Source organism: Oryx dammah, unplaced genomic scaffold (assembly GCF_014754425.2).
Source record: "Oryx dammah isolate SB20612 unplaced genomic scaffold, SCBI_Odam_1.1 HiC_scaffold_25, whole genome shotgun sequence".
Classification (NCBI taxonomy): Eukaryota; Metazoa; Chordata; class Mammalia; order Artiodactyla; family Bovidae; genus Oryx; species Oryx dammah.
The window spans coordinates 26588799-26605523 of record NW_024070209.1 but is presented as its reverse complement, the minus strand read 5'-3'; the positions used below and the strand labels follow the sequence as shown (position 1 = coordinate 26605523).

The 16725-nt window shown below is 38.4% G+C and overlaps 1 protein-coding gene across 1 annotated transcript in view; it reads right to left on the bottom strand.

The window, feature by feature from the left end:
- The window catches only part of CAMKMT (calmodulin-lysine N-methyltransferase), a 426241-nt gene that overhangs the window by 27070 nt on the left and 382446 nt on the right, over positions 1-16725 (bottom strand). The window lies entirely within an intron of this gene.

Below are 16725 nucleotides of genomic sequence, written 5' to 3'. Positions count from 1 at the left end.
AAATCTAAAATATAAAATAAATGATGTGAAACTTGGTGCTTGGCATATCAACTGCATTTCTTATTGATGAATACTTTGGCAAGATGGAAGAAAAGAATACCAAGTTTCCTTTGGGAGTTCTCAGTTTTCAGGCATATTTTAAAATTCACCTTTCAGGACATTTAGTCTCTAAAAGAAGAAGAGGTTTTAAACCTCACGTAATAACAATAATTAATAACATGTGTTTGAAAATTCTAGTTATTCTTATGATGCCAACCAGAGATGTTGTTACTCTCAATTAATAACTGTGATGATTAGCATTTTATCATATTAAAGTATTTAATGACTCCTCTTCCCACCTCATCAACTGATTTGCAGTATTACTTTTCAAAGTGAAATTCTGCTCTTATTATCTATTTTGATTATTATTTAAAACTAAACTGCATGAGCATAGCCTACTCTGGCAAGTTATATTTGCTTATCTTGGTGGGTTCTTTATTTCTTCTAGATATTTCCTTGTTTGGATATAGAAATAAGTCTTATTTTAGTAAGTCCCAACATTCTTTTCAAATATTAATACATTAATATACATCTGTGCTGGTAACTTTTTTAAGGTAGAAAGATTAACCACATCACCATGAAAATACCTGTACAGACTGAACATCAGTTATTCACTCACTCATTTGGCTCATCCTTAGTGAGTACCTACTATGTGGCAGGCCCTGCTATGTGCCACAAGCCATGCTTCACAGAGGCAGCGTTGGCTACATAAACCTGTATGTCAGATGCTGCGCCCTGTGAGTTATGTCAGCATACAGGCTCAGAGCGCCACAGAGGGTTTTCCAGAAGAAGCAGATAACCTCTTTGTTCACAGGTCCTGTGACATACGGATGAGCTTTAAAAATTCACTGTAGTGTTGTACTTGCCCAGGCCTATTGGAGAGCTGAGAAATGGAGGAAACCAGGAAAGCCTTAAGATATTAATGCTGTTTCATTTCTAGATTGATTCCTCAAAGACCCCACACACCTGGGGAGAATGGGAAGCAACAAATATCACCTTTTCTAGAAACACTGAGGCTTCCCAGTGCAGCTGGGACTCAGGCTCAGTGGGAGAGTGAGCCTTCATCAGAGACTTGAGCGTCTTTGAGAGTTTCCACATGAACAAGACAATTTAAAATATAGAAGTAACATCTCCATTACATAAATTTTGGGGAAAAAAAGAAAAGTATTAAAATTATTCACCTTACCATTCATGAACCATCATTTAGAAGATCCTTCTAATATATGCGTAATGACTAACGTACCAGAACAGCAACTACAGGAAATGCTCTGGTGAGATTGGATACTGGATTCCTGAGGCCCTCAGTTTGACAAAGACCAACCAGAGAGACGGGGATCTAAACAGTAATGGGTTGTGGGTTGGTACAGCAGAGGTAACGAGCCGCAATTCTAAAAGAAATGGACATGCTCAGCTTGGCCACATGGACCACGACACATTCCCTAAAGGCATTGCCCTAAAGGCACTTTCCCCCCACTTTTCATGAAGTGTATGGCTAGCGTCCCTGTAACTGTGAGCAAATAACAGAGCGGGAGAGGAGTATGGACAGAGTCCAGTTTTGACACGACAGATGTGGTGGCAGAGGTAGTGGTGGTGGTTTAGTCGCTAAATCGTGTCCAACTCTTACAACCCCGTGGACTGTACCCTGCAAGGCTCCTCTGTCCATGGGATTTCCCAGGCAAGAATACTGGAGTGGATTGCCATTTCCTTCTCCAGGAATCTTCCTGACCAGGGATCGAACCCATGCCCCCTGCATTGCAGGTGGATTCTTTACCAACTGAGCCACCAGGGAAGCCCATGACAGACAGACCTGAGTTTAAACACTGGTTCCTTCCTTTACCAGCTGTGTGACTTGGGCAATGATTTCACTTCCCTGAGTTTGTTGTCTTATCTGTAAAACGGAGAGAACAATGGCCACCTTCTTGAACAATGTGAGGGCACCATTCACACTGTATTAGGAGTTCTACTGGTCACACGGCAAACAATGAAACTGGCGCCTCTGGGACTCAAGTGGCTTCTATCTGGGAAGGCTATGATAGACTTCAATATTCAAGGAACTCGTCCTTCCAACTCTGATGGTCTTGCCCTCCCTCTCCTCTGACACTCAGATGTCAGTCATGTACACTACAGCAGTGCTTTAGCTGTGAGGCAGGACCAGGTTTTTTGTTATTGTTTATAGCCAATCTGTTGCAGATCATTACTTTTGTAAAATACAATAACAAATGAATAGACAAATGAGATTTTAAAAAACCAAAGACATTCTGAATACAAGTCCACTGATCATAGGCTTGGATGGCACAGTAGTGTTTCTAAACATTTCCTTCCATTTCTGAACTCACCTCCTTGCAGCTCAGTAATGTATAGTTTGCAAACTGATATCAGTCTTTGGCCTCCTCATTAAGTAGCCCGGCTCTCACTCCTTGTCTTTACCAATAACTGCAACACTGAACTACTCTCCAATAGCCCCACTTCTTACAGTTCACCTCTTCTAGTAAGGACTCTGATGCAAACCATTCTTCAATCTTCAGTTCAGTTCAGTTGCTCAGTCGTGTCTGACTCTTTGTGACCCCATGAACTGAACACAACAGGCCTCCCTGTCCATCACCAACTCCCGGAATTTACCCAAACTCACATTCATTGAGACAGTGATGCCATGCAATCATCTCATCCTCTGTCGTCCCTTTCTCCTCCTGCCTTCAATCTTTCCCAACATCAGGGTCTTTTCAAATGAGTCAGCTCTTCACATCAGGTGGCCAAAGTACTGGAGTTTCAGCTTCAACATCAGTTCTTCCAATGAACACCCAGGACTGATCTCCTTTAGAATGGACTGGTTGGATCTCCTTGCAGTCCAAGGGACTCTCAAGAGTCTTCTCCAACACCACAGTTCAAAAGCATCAGTTCTTTGGCACTCAGCTTTCTTTATAGCCCAACTCTCACATCCATACATGACTACTGGAAAAACCATAGCCTTGACTAGACAGACCTTTGTTGACAAAGTAATGTCTCTGCTTTTTAATATGCTGTCTAGGTTGGTCGTAACTTTCCTTCCAAGGAGTAAGCATCTTTCCATTTCATGGCTGCAGTCACCATCTGCAGTGATTTTGGAGCCCCCCAAAATAGTAAGCCACTATTTCCCCATCTATTTGCCATGAAGTGATGGGACCGGATGCCATGATCTTCGTTTTCTGAATGTTGAGCTTTAAGCCAACTTTTTCACTCTCCTCTTTCACTTTATCAAGAGGCTCTTTAGTTCTTCTTCACTTTCTGCCATAAGGGTGGTGTCATCTGCATATCTGAGGTTATTGATATTTCTCCTGGCAATCTTGATTCCAGCTTGTGCTTCATCCAGCCCAGCGTTTCTCATGATGTACTCTGCATATAAGTTAAATAAGGGTGACAATATACAGCCTTGACGTACTCCTTTTCCTATTTGGAAACTGTCTGTTCCATTCCAGTTCTAACTGTTGCTTCCTGACCTGCATACAGGTTTCTCAAGAGGCAGGTTAGGTGGTCTGGCATTCCCATCTCTTTCAGAACTTTCTACAGTTTCTTGTGATCCACACAGTCTTCAGTCTTACTGGTCTACAATCTGCTGATCTTCTTACTCTGTCATGGGTCCTTCTCCTTCATGTTTATCTTCCCTACTTGCCCAGCCAGGCCCTGTAGCTAACCATCTTAACTACTCCCCGGTGCACACCCTCTGCTATCTCGTCCCTCTCTTGCATTCTCATATTTGTTAAATCCAGCTCTCCGCCTGCTCCAAGACTGCATCTGTGCAGCTGAATGTGGTTGGAGAAACACACGAGCATCCTGACTGGCTTTGCTTTAAATTCATGACCATGGAGACTTCCCTGGTGGTCCAGAAGTTAAGACTCTGCCTTCCAATGCAGGGTGTCACGTTCAATCCCTGGTTGGGAAGCTAAGGTCCCACATGCCTTGCGGCCGAAAAACCAAAAAACATAAAAGATACACATGAAAAAAAAAAATGTGACCATGAAGCACAAGCGGATTCTTTATGTTTGGCAGTTGTTTTTTTATTTCCCTTCCCCATTTATTTTCCCAGTCTCCTACCTCATTATTTTGCACCAACTTCACTCTTTTCAAAATTGTAATACTTCCTTCTTTATCCTTACTTTCAGCTGATGACCTTGCTTCTTACTTTACTGTCAAAATTGCAGCAATCAGATGAGAACTTCCACAAACTCTCATCATCACACTTATATTCCTAGCAGCATCTGCACGTGCATACTCTGTTTCCTATCTATTATCACGAATGAATTAGCCATACACTTATCTAAAGCCAATACTTCCTCTTAAAGACGAGGGCCATTCCCCTTTCATTTATCCTACAGCATAGTTCTAACAATTCTTCCTTCTTTCTCCTATATTATCAGAGTTCTTTCCTCTCTACTGGATTACTTCCATCAGTATTCAAACATTCAAGCAGCTATTTCCCCCCTCTTAAAATATCCTCTCTTCACTCTACCTTCCCTTCTGGTTATTGCTCCAATTCCCTCTTACATCTCTGTAGCAAAACTGCATGAAAAAGTTGTTTAAACTCTATTTTCAATTTCTCTCCTCCCAGTCAGGCTTTTGTCCCCACTGTTTCACCAAAAATGCTCTTCTAAAATTCACCAAAGATCTCCACATTGTTAAATTCAGCTCAGTTTTTACTCATCTTATTTAACCTACCAGTCTGTACCATTCCCATTAGCTCCAGACTCATATATCCAACTTCCTATTTTAATATTGCCACTTGGGTGTCTAATAGACTATCTCAAACTCAGTATCTCCAATAGTGAATTCCTCATCATCTTTCCCCAAATTCACAGCATTCACTGTCTTTCTCATCTTGTTAATTCTCAGGCCAAAACCCTTGACTTTTACTTTTTTTACACCCCATGTTGAATATGCCAGGAAATACAGTCAGTTCCACTTTTGAAATATGTCAAAATCCAAGTGTTCTCTATTTCCACTGCCCCCATCCTGGTCTAAACTACCATCTTCTCTAATCTGAATTACAGTGTAGTCTCCTAATTGGTTTTCCTGCTCAAGGGAGCAGCCAGAGAGATCCTTTTAAAATGGATACGAAATCATGAGCCTTCTCTATTTACTACCTTCTAATGGCTCCTCTCTTCATACAGAGTAAAAGCCACAGTCTTTACATTGAACTATAAGACCCTATGCAATCTAGGTACCATTCTGACCTCAGCTCCCATTACTCTCCCCCTTACTCCCTTTGCTCTAGCAACACCAATCTCTATGATTTCTTGAAAACACTAGGGATATACTTCTCCCTTAGGGCCTTTAAATTGGCTGCTTCCTCAATGTGATGCTCTTCCTCCAGACATCCCTAGGGCTTGTTCCCTTACCTCCTTCCAGTCTGCTTGAACCTGCTTGAACATTGTACCTTCTCAGAGTGGCTTACACTGATCATTCTGCTTAAAGCTGTAATCATTCATTTCTACCACAGCATTCCTGAACCCCCTTAACCTGCTCTTCATTTTTTTAATAGCAATTATTATCCTTTAATACGCTATATAATTAAATCATTAATTTTAAAAATTCTTTTTCTCCAGTAGAAGATAAGCATCCTAGGGAAAGAGATTTCTAAAATCCGTTTTGTACCATAATGTATTTTTCACTGCCTAGAACAGTCCGTGACACATAACAGCTGCTCAGTAAACATGCTATTTGAATGAATTGTGTATGAATATACCTAGCAGAGTGTCTGGCATATAGAAGGCACTCAAGAAACACAGGTTCCTACATTAAGTTGTTCTTTGAATAGAATGCGTAGATTAAGTAGACATGAAGGCCACTTAAAATGCTTTCTCAGGATTTCTACTTTAGGTAATGATGGAGTTACATGCACCTTGTTTACCCTACTGCCCAAAACAACTAAAAACATATATGTGTGTATATATATATATATAAAATAATAGTTTTATATTTTTAATATATAAAATAATAGTTTTATTTATTTAAAATGTATAAATAATAGTTTCCAAGACACTAAGAGTCAGCAACAAATGATGGTGATCCTTGAGCGAGGGGTAAAAATAAAATGAGCCCTACCATTGCCCCATTCTAGTGCCTTGAGAGAGTTTCCAGGCCACAGTACAAGGAGGGTAAACTGAGCCGGAACTAGGTGGATTCTTTGAGCTAAGGAGATGGTGCTAAGAATCTGAGGAAACCAAGACAGTTATCATTTCCAGAATCGAGTATCAGATAGGAGAGTGCTGCAAAGACAGTCTATGGATAGTCCCCCTGAGAAGTACTCTGCAAGTACTGACTGGAGCATGTGTATGAGGAAACTCCTTGAGGTTGGAAAAGAACCACCTGAGAAGATTGGAGGGGACTGGCCACTGCTCACAGAGGGCCAGGAAGTGCAGCTGTTCTCAGCAGCCAGACCTCAGAGCCTCATAATCCGCAGGGCACTGAGTGGTGTTCTCAGATGGATCTTGTCTCAGCAGTGGAGAATAACTAGCTCTAGACTAAATGCTTCTTTGGTTCTGCCGAATAAATCTTAACAGTGATACTCAAAAGGATCAAATTATTTCAAAATAATGTAAATGTGTCCCAGAACCAAACAGAATCATTTATAGAAATATAAAAACATTCAGATACTAAAAAGGTAAAATTGAAAATACTTGGTATACAATCAAAGATTACCAGACATGCAAAAAGTCAAATAATAAAGCCCATAATGAGGAGGAAAACTGAATAATTGAACTTGACACAATGTTAGAATTCACAAAGGTATTAAACTAGGTATCACAATGATATTTACTGTATTAAAAAGGTAAGTAGAGACACAAAGGATACTTTGAAAGTACTTCTAATGAGGAAGACTATAATGTCTGAGAAGAAAATACATTGGATGGAATTCAAAGCAAATTAGACATTTCAGGAGAAAAAAATCAGTGAACTTGAAGACAAAGCAATGGATACTATCCAAAATGGAAATATAAAGAGAAAAATAGAAATAAAACAAAAGAATATCAGCAAGTGAGCTGTGAAGCAAATCTGTGTCCTAATATATGTGTTATTGGAGTTCCCAAAGGACAAAAGAGGGGGAGACAGAAAAAAATATCTGAAGAAATAATGACTAAAATATTTTCAAATTTAATAAAAACTATTAACCCACAGATCAAGAAATTTCAACAAACTCCAAGCACAAGAAACATAATCACAACTACAAGGCATATAATAAATCCAATCAAATTGTCTAAAAACAGTGATAAACAGAAAATCTGAAAAGCACCCAGAGGAAAAGACACATTATTCAAAGAAAGATATGGATGATAGCATATTTCTTTTGAGGAATATGCAAGTCAGGAGACAGTGGAATGACATCTTTAAAGTACTAAAAAGGAAAAAGTATGCCAACCTTTTGTATAGCCAACCTATTGCATGGCCACTCACAATGTATTTTTTTTTTAAGGTGAAATAGATGTTTTCAGACATACAAAAGTTGCAAGAATTAATCACCAGCAGATCTGTATTACAAAAACTGTAAAGAAAGTCTTTTAGGTAGAAGAAAAATCAATACCAGATGAAAATATGGATCTATAGAAAGGAAGGATGAGAACTATAAATTATAACTGAGTAAATATATAAGAGTCTTTTCTTATTATTTAACTGTCTTAAAAATATAGTTGACTGGTTACACAAATAAGTATTGTGGGGTTTATAACATATGAAAATAAAATAGAGAATAATAATAGTCTAAGAGTGGGAAGGGAGTAATAAAAGTATACTTTTGTAAAGTTTTCATATTACAGATGAAGTGGTATGTCATTTAAGGATAGATTGTGGTAAGTTAAAGGTATCTACTATAAAACCTAAAGCAACCACCAAAATAACTATATCATATATACATCACGATGAAGTCAGGTTGATCAAGTGAGGGAATGAAAGAAAGTTTATAGTTTAAAGTTTAAAACATGGTCTCATATTTTAAAATTAATCAATATAATTCACCATATATATGAACTGGAAAAATGTGATAATTTCAATAATTGCAGAAAATCCACTGACAAAGTTGAATACCTATTTCCGATGAAAATTCTCAGCAACCAAAGAAAAGAAGGGAACTTTCTTAACCTGAAGAAGATTATCCATGAAAAATCTGGAGCTAGCATCATATCACATTTGGGCTTCCCCAGGGGCTCAGCAGTAAAAAGTCTGCCTACAATGTAGGAGATGCGGGTTCAGTTCCTGGGTGGGAAGATTCCTGGGAGACAAAAACGGCAACCCACTCCAGTATCCTTGCCTTGGAAATCCCAGGGACAGAGGAGCCTGGTGGGCTACAGTCTGTGGGGCCACATAAGAGTCATCCATGGCTAAGCAACCAACCAACCAGCAACCAGCAGCATACTTAATGGTGAAAGACCAGATGCTTTCTACCTAACATCAGCAACATGAAAGTGATGTTTCTCTCACTATTCAGTATTGCACTAGAGATTCTAGCCAGTGCAATAAGGCAAGGCAAAAAAAGCATCAAGAGTAGAAAGGAAGAAGTAAAATTGTCTTTATTAGTGGGCAATATGATCGTCTATGTAGACTATCCAATGAGACAGACAGAAAAGTAAGAAGAAATAAGTGAGTTTAACACAATTATGGGATACAAGATCAATACACAAAATTTAATTGTATTTATACAAACAACAAAATAACTGAAAATTTAAATTTCTAATTCCATACCATTTATAATAATGTTTTAAAAAACATACCATTTACAATAGCATATAATATGAAATAGTATTTCAGTGGACAAAGGGGGTATTTTCAACAAATAGTGCTTTAATAATTAGATATCCATATATAAAAACCTTAAATCCGTATCTCACATCATATGGATGTGAAATGGGTCAACTTAAAATGGATCAGAAGCCTAAATGTTAAACCTAAAATTATAAACCTTGTAGATGAAAATACTAGAGAAAATCTTTGTACCCTTAGCTTAAGAAAAGATTTCTTAGATATGACACAAGATGCATGATCCATAAAAAAAAACATTGGTAAGTTAGACTTTATTAAAATTAAAAATTTCTGCATTTTGAAAGATGCCAGGAGGAGAATGGAAAGACAAGCTACAGGCTGGGAGAAAACAGCATATATTTTTGCAAATCATGTATTTGATAAAGAGCTTATATCCAGAACATATAAAGAACTCTGGGTGTGTTAACAATAAGAAAACAAGCAACCCAATTAAAAAAAGAAATGAGTAAGGCATCTGAATAGATACTTTACCAAATAAGATATATAAGTGGCAAATAAGCACATGAAAAGATACCCAACATCATTAGTCATTAGGGAAATTCAAATTAAAACCCTAATGAGATTATCACTATATACGTATTAGAAGGGCTATCATTTAAAAGATTGACTACATTGAGAGGTGATGACAATGTGAAAAAATGGAACTCTCTGATACCACTGAGGGGAATATAAAATACAACCACTTTGGAAAACAGTTTGGCAGCTTCCTTTGAAAGTTAAATCTATGCCTGTCTAAGATCTAATTGGTCCAGTTCTAGGTATTTATTCTAGAGAAGTGAAAGGATATACCCATACAAAACACATATCCATCTAACCATACGTGTACCTAAGTGTTCATAACAGATTTACTTGTAACAGCCCCAGACTGGCAACAACTCAAAGTTCATCAGTGGGTGAAAGGACTAAAAAAAATTGAGGTATAGCCATACAGTGGGAGAATACTCAGAAATAAAGTGGAAAGAACTATTGATACACGCAACAATACAGGTGATCTTAAAATAGTTTTGCTGACTGAAAGGACACTGAGGGAAAAAGCACATACTGAATGATCTCATTTACTTAAAACTTTAGAAAATATAAACTAATATATAATAAAAGAAAGCAAATCAGTGGTTTCCTGGAGAGGGAGGGAACTTCAAGGGTCAGAAAGGAGGGGGTGATAAGACATGATCAGTATTTCAATTATGGTGATGGTTTCAGGGGTGTATACAAATTTCAAAACTTCTAAAATTATACATACAGTTTATTGGATTTCAATTTTACCACAATGAAATAGTTAAAAATTTAAAAAGAAATGCTTTCTGAAAGACAGCAGAGTATATATACATACATATAACTAGGTCCCTTGCCTATATGAGCTTACAATCTAAGGTATAACAATCATAGGTAAAGACATGTAAAGATGGTTTTATCAATCACCCAAATCATGTCAATGCGTTACTTGTAATTGACATTAAGGTAAAATGTATGTGTCTCCATTTTATTTCATCATAATATCAAATTTTTCTGTTTGAAATGAATTACAAAGAAAAGTACCATTTTATAGATAGAAACAGAAAATCAATGATAATTACAGGACACATGCTTTAACAATCTTTGGAGAAGGCAATGGCACCCCACTCCAGTACTCTTGCCTGGAAAATCCCATGGACGGAGGAGCCTGGTAGGCTGCAGTCCATGGAGTCACTAAGAGTCGGACACGACTGAGCGACTTCACTTTCACTTTTCACTTTCATGCATTGGAGAAGGAAATGGCAACCCACTCCAGGGTTCTTGCCTGGAGAATCCCAGGGACAGGAGAGCCTGGTGGGCTGCCGTCTCTGGAGTCACACAGAGTTGGACACAACTGAAGTGACTTAGTAGCAGCAGCAGCAGCTTTAACAATCTTAATATTTATAAGCATGTCAAACCTGTTGAGTTTAACAGTATAGTACGATAGAAAGAATACTAAACTTCATAGCTCGGAAGCTCGATTTAAAATACTAGCTCCCTCACAAGCCAGTCAGGCTGAGAGATGCTCTGAATATCACTGCCCTCAAATATAAAAAAAGAGACAGTAATAGTGGCATTCCATGATGATAATGAATTGAATGAGATAGAGTAATACAAGTGTATTATGGGTGCTCAATAAATATTAGTTTCCCTTCCCTTATTCTTGCACTAACTTATGTCTTTTCATTCTGGCTTTGAGGTTGGAGTTTCAACCTGAAATGCAGAGCCAAGTCAATTTCTAACAGGACTCTCACCCTGTGATCTAAAATTCACACTGAAAAAAATTTCTCAGTAGATGACCTTACTGAGAGCCTGAGATTAGCTGATACCATCTTTTCCCTCTTCTTCATATTCTCCTCTTCTTTATCTTTTCTCTCTCCTCTTGTCACAAAGGAAGTAGGGTCACTCATCCTTTCAAAGAGAATCCACTCCCAACCTGTGTGCAGGATAAAATCACTCCTCCTCTTTCCTCTGAGTGCAGAGGTTTGCAAACTTGGGTGTGTATCAGAATCCTCAGAAAGTCTGTTAAAATACAGATCACTGGGTTTCAATCCCGGAGTTTCTGATTCAGTATGTCTGGGGTGAGACACACTGAGATGCTTGAGAATCTGCATTTCAAACACATTTCCAAGTGATGATGAGGCTGCTGGTTTAGGGGCTTTACTTTGAGAAGTACTACTCTAGGTCCTTGTTCCATCCAATGCCAGGCCCCATCACACTCATTTCTTCTTCCTCAGCTGTTGTGCCATGCCTGCCAACGTGCCCACCTCTCCCAGCAACTCTGCTTCCCTCTAGTCCACATCCATCAACATGCTGCAGGAATAGCCTACTCTCATTACTTCACCTGCCCTGGCAAGACGACCTTTCTCACAACAGTCACTGGAACTGCTCTGCCATTTGCTTGACCTCCAGCAATCTTCAGCAGCTGACACTGCTGATCACCCTCTCCACTGAAATTAATAACACAAGTTGTACTAGTCATAATCATAGAATCAGAGATATTTGAAATGGAAAATGTAATTAGTAAAACTATCACCGTGTTTTTCATTCTGAAATCTCAAAACAGTTTACCAGTCCTCCTTAACCAGTGTAGAATTCACTGGTCACCAGCATAGGGGGTTCCTGATTGCGTGCTCAGTTGCTTCAGTTGTATCTGACTCTTTGCGACCCTGGGGACTGTGGCCCACCAGGCTCCTCTGTTTATGGGATTTCCCAGGCAAGCATACTGGAGGAGGTTGCCATTTCCTCTTCCAAGGGATCTTTCTGACCCAGGGATGGGACCCTTTTGCATCTCCTGCACTGGCAGGGAAGTTCTTTTACACTAGAGCCACCTGGGAAGCCCAAGAGGGGGTTCAAACGTTAGGCAAATCTTCCGGACTCTGAAGTAAGTTTTTTGTCCATTTAATTGCAAACAAAAACACGGAACAAGAGGATGGGATCAGCTCTAAAGTCAGTCTAGAAACATAGGAGTGATAGCCTGGAGCAGCAGGTCTCAAACTTTAGTATCAGAATCATCTGTAGAGCTACAGTGATTTAAGAAAAACAATCTGATTATCTCTATACATGCTAAAAAGGCATCAGCTAAAGCACCATATGGATTTATGACAAAATTTTCAAAAACAGGAATCAATAAAAATTCCTTACGAAGATAAAAATATCATTTCTTTTTCAACTCATAGGCTAATGCACATTTAATGGTGAAACACTAGAGGATTCCCAACAAAGTTAGACTCAAATGATATTATTTAATATCATTCTGGGATTTTTTTTAATCCAATAAAATTATACAAGAGAAGAAAAAAAGATACAAGAATCAGAAAGAAGTAAAAAGTCTCATCATCTGCAAATGATGTGATTGTTTATTTGGAAAATTCAAGAGACTAGGTTGACAAGGTATTAGAAGTAATAACTCATTGAACTGACTAAACATTTGCTAGACAAAATCCTATAGCTTTCCTTATATACACACATACAAATAAAATAATAGTTAGAAAATAATGAAAGAAAAGACCTCATTTATAAAAGAAACAGAAAAATGTTTCTAAAAATAAATTTAGAAATGAAACATTTTAAATGCTAGTGAAACACCTAAAAAAGCTTAAAAACTACTTGTTCTTGAATAGAAGATTCAGTCATAAGACAGCATCTTAGTAAATTAATTTATATATATTTTTTCAGTCAAAATGAAAATACCACTGTAATACAAATACCAACATGATTTTAGAATATTCTAGGAAGAAGGAATGATGGCAAGAGACTAGTTTTTATAGATATGAAAATATATTACAAACTTTAGTAATTTACACAGTTTGATAAGGCTGTATGAATAGACAAAAGTCCACTTCTGAAAATTTGCTCTGTAGATATTTGTTGTTGCTCAGTCGCTCAGTTTTGTCCAACTCTTTGCGACCCCATGGACTGCAGCACGTCAGGCTTCCCTGTCCTTCACCATTTCCTGGAGTTTGCTCAAACTCTTGTCCATTGAGTCAGTGATGCCATTTAACCATCTCATCCTCCGTTGTCCCCTTCTCCTCCCACCTTCAATCTTTCCCAGCTTTAGGGTCTTTTCTAATGAGTTGGCTCTTTGCATCAGGTGGCCAAATTACTGGAGTCTCAGCCTCAGCATCAGTTCTTCCAATTAATATTCAGGGTTGATTTCCTTTAGGATTGACTGTCCTTGTATTCCAAAGGACTCTCAAGAGTCTTCTCCAACACCACAGTTCAAAAACATCAATCTTTGGCGCTCAGCCTTCTTTACAGTCCAACTCTCACATCCATACATGACTATTGGAAAAACTAGTGAGTTTCTAGCAAAACTCACTAACAGGTATGTTTTATTAGAAAGTTTCTTAAAGTAATGTCTCTGTTTTTTAATATGCCATCTAGGTTTGTCATAACTTTTCTTCCAAGGAGCAAGCATCTTTTAACTTCAAGGCTGCAGTCACCATCCACAGTAATTTTGGAACCCAAGAAAATAAAGTATGTCACTGTTTCCATTGTTTCCCCATTTATTTGCTATGAAGTGATGGGACCGATGCCATGATCTTGGTTTTTTTAATGTCGAGTTTTAAGCCAGCTTTTTCACTCTCCTCTTTCACCTTCATCAAGAGGCTCTTTAGTTCCTCTTCACTTTCTGCCATTAGGGTGTTTCATTTGAGAGTGTTTCATTTTCATTTCATGAGTAACTGAAAAAAAAAAAAAAAACACGATGGAACAAAATATCCTAATACTGATTGCCTCATTTTAAACCAATTGAGCACACAGAAAAATGAGGTTCAGGGAGCTTTGCCTTAATAGCAGGGATATGAAAAAAGTGCTTTCTGAAGCTGTGGAGTGTGACACTGCTGTACACATACACACACATAGCCTTTTCCTGCTTTCCCAAGAATAAGTCAACAAATCTGAGATTTGTGACCCTGACTCAAATACCATCTGCATATCTGAAGTTACTGATATTTCTCCCGGCAATCTTGATTCCAGCTTGTGTGTCATCTAGCCCAGCATTTCACATGATGTACTCTGCACAGAAGTTAAATAAGCAGGGTGACAATATACAGTCTTCACACACTCCTTTCCCAATTTGCAACCAGTCTATTGTTCCATGTCTGGTTCTAACTGTTGTTTCTTGACCTGGATACAGGTTTCTCAAGAGGCAAGTAAGGTGGTCTTATATTTCCATCTCTTGAAGAATTGTCCACAGTTTGTTGTGATCCACACAGTCAAAGGATTTGGCATAGTCAGTAAAACAGAAGTAGATGGTTTTCTGGAACTTTCTTGCTTTTTCAGTGATCCAATGAAGCCTTTCCCTTCTCCAGCCCACAAAAGTCTCAAATACACACACAAAAAAGCCCACAAAAAGGAGAGCTAACTCTACCAAAATATCAAAACTAGGTAACATTCACTCTGTGGGAACTTATTTGTTCAGTACAAAAGGGATATGAGGCCTTCTATAATGTGTTAAGCAAATAAAATGTATTAGTAATAGGAAGTACACTTAGTACTTTCATTTTCTCATATCCAAGATAGCAACAGATGGAAACAGGACTGTGCCACCTCTATAAATCTCAGCAGTTCTTGAGATTCTGTTACTGTAATTCTAGCAAAACTCACTAACAGGTATGTTTTATCAGAAAATTTCTTAAAGAGAGCCTTCAGCTTCCTTATCTCAGTTACCTTCTTCTAACTGTCCTCTTCAACTTGACAAAGGACAGATAAATGCCTACTCACAATGTCAGTTTGTCTACAGATGCTGCGTGTGCATGCCCGAGAAGAAGCCTACCCTGAAATGAAAGTCAGCTATCTGATATATAAACGATGTCTCAATCTCTAGAGTTTGACTCTCTTCTACTAAAAATTGCTTGGTTCCATAATCTTTACAGATTCATGTCTTATGCTGCTTTTCATTTATCATGTCATTTATTTTGTCTTTCAAAGTGTGCTCCAAATACAAACTTTAAAACCTTTCATGTAATAGGGATAAAGTGTACTAATTGCTTCAGGGAATATAAAAACTTATTAAGCAGAGTCCTTGACTTTAAGTTCTTCCCAGAATGTGAACTCCAAGAAGGCATGGACTTTCTCAGTTTCATTCATCACTACATCTCTAGCAACTGAGAACAGTAGTTGACAGAGAGAAGGTGATCAAAATAATTACCCAAAAAATGAATGAAACAATGTACATGAAAATAGACAACACACTTTGAATAATGAGAGAATATGCCATGTTTGGCCACCTGATGCGAAGAGCTAACTCATTTGAAAAGACCCTGATGCTGGGAAAGATTGAAGGCAGGAGGAGAAGGGGACGACAAAGGATAAGATGGTTGGATGGCATCACCGACTCAATGGACATGAGTTTGAGTAAGCTCCGGGAGTTGGTGATGGACAGGAAGGCCTGGCGTGCTGCAGTCCATGGGGTTGCAAAGAGGTGGACATGACTGAACGACTGAACTGAACTGAACTGATGCCATGTTTTCTGGGGGACGATTCTAAGGCCAATAGAAGTTAAAAGAAGGCAAAGGTTAGGGCAAGCTGACATAGTCTGAGAAAGCAGGGGGAAATGGTAATTAAGTTGTGATGCCATGGACTGTAGCCCGCCAGGCTCCTCTGTCCATGGAATTCTCCAGGCAAGAATACTGGAGTGGATAGCCACCCATTCCCTTCTCCAGGGGATCTTCCCGACCCAGGGATAGAACTTGGGTCTCCTGCACTACAGGCGGATTCTTTACCAACTGAGCCACCAGGGAAGCCCAGAAGAAAGGATTTAGATGGATAAGGAAAAGGGGAACAAGACTGGCAAAGACTAGAGATGAGGAAAACCAAATGTGCTAGAGGAGAGTGAGGAGGTCTGGGTGACCCAAGGAGAGTACATATGTTGGGGAACAGTGAAAGCTACATTGAATGAAGAGAGTGAGGAAAGTGAGAGAAGACTGCAGAAGGCCTGGAAAAGGCAGCAATTTCATCCCACTTGGTTGGAATTTATATTCTTAAAGCATTTTTCACATCCTCAATTTAAAATCTAAAGCAAAATGAACCTCGAGAAGATATAGATCTTAAAAAGTAGCAGGGCAATGGAGCCAACAGCCAATCCTGGGGGCCCACATAAAGGTAAAATTTGGGTTATAAAAGTCTTAAAAGTTATGAATTCCACAGTTTACTAAAATTAATGGTTTATCAAAGAATAATAAAAAAGTCACAGGTCTAAATTCACTAGCAATTTTCACACAAAGATAAACTCTCTTCTTAAGTAGAAAGTTACTTTTAATACCACAGCAGGGTATATTTAATCAATTTTTAAAAATATTGTAACTGTTAATTACTATTAACTGGAGAATGACGCCATTCACTAATTCTGGAACACCTAGAAATATGCAGACATCAGAAGTTCTGAATGGTTCTTTATTAGACAGT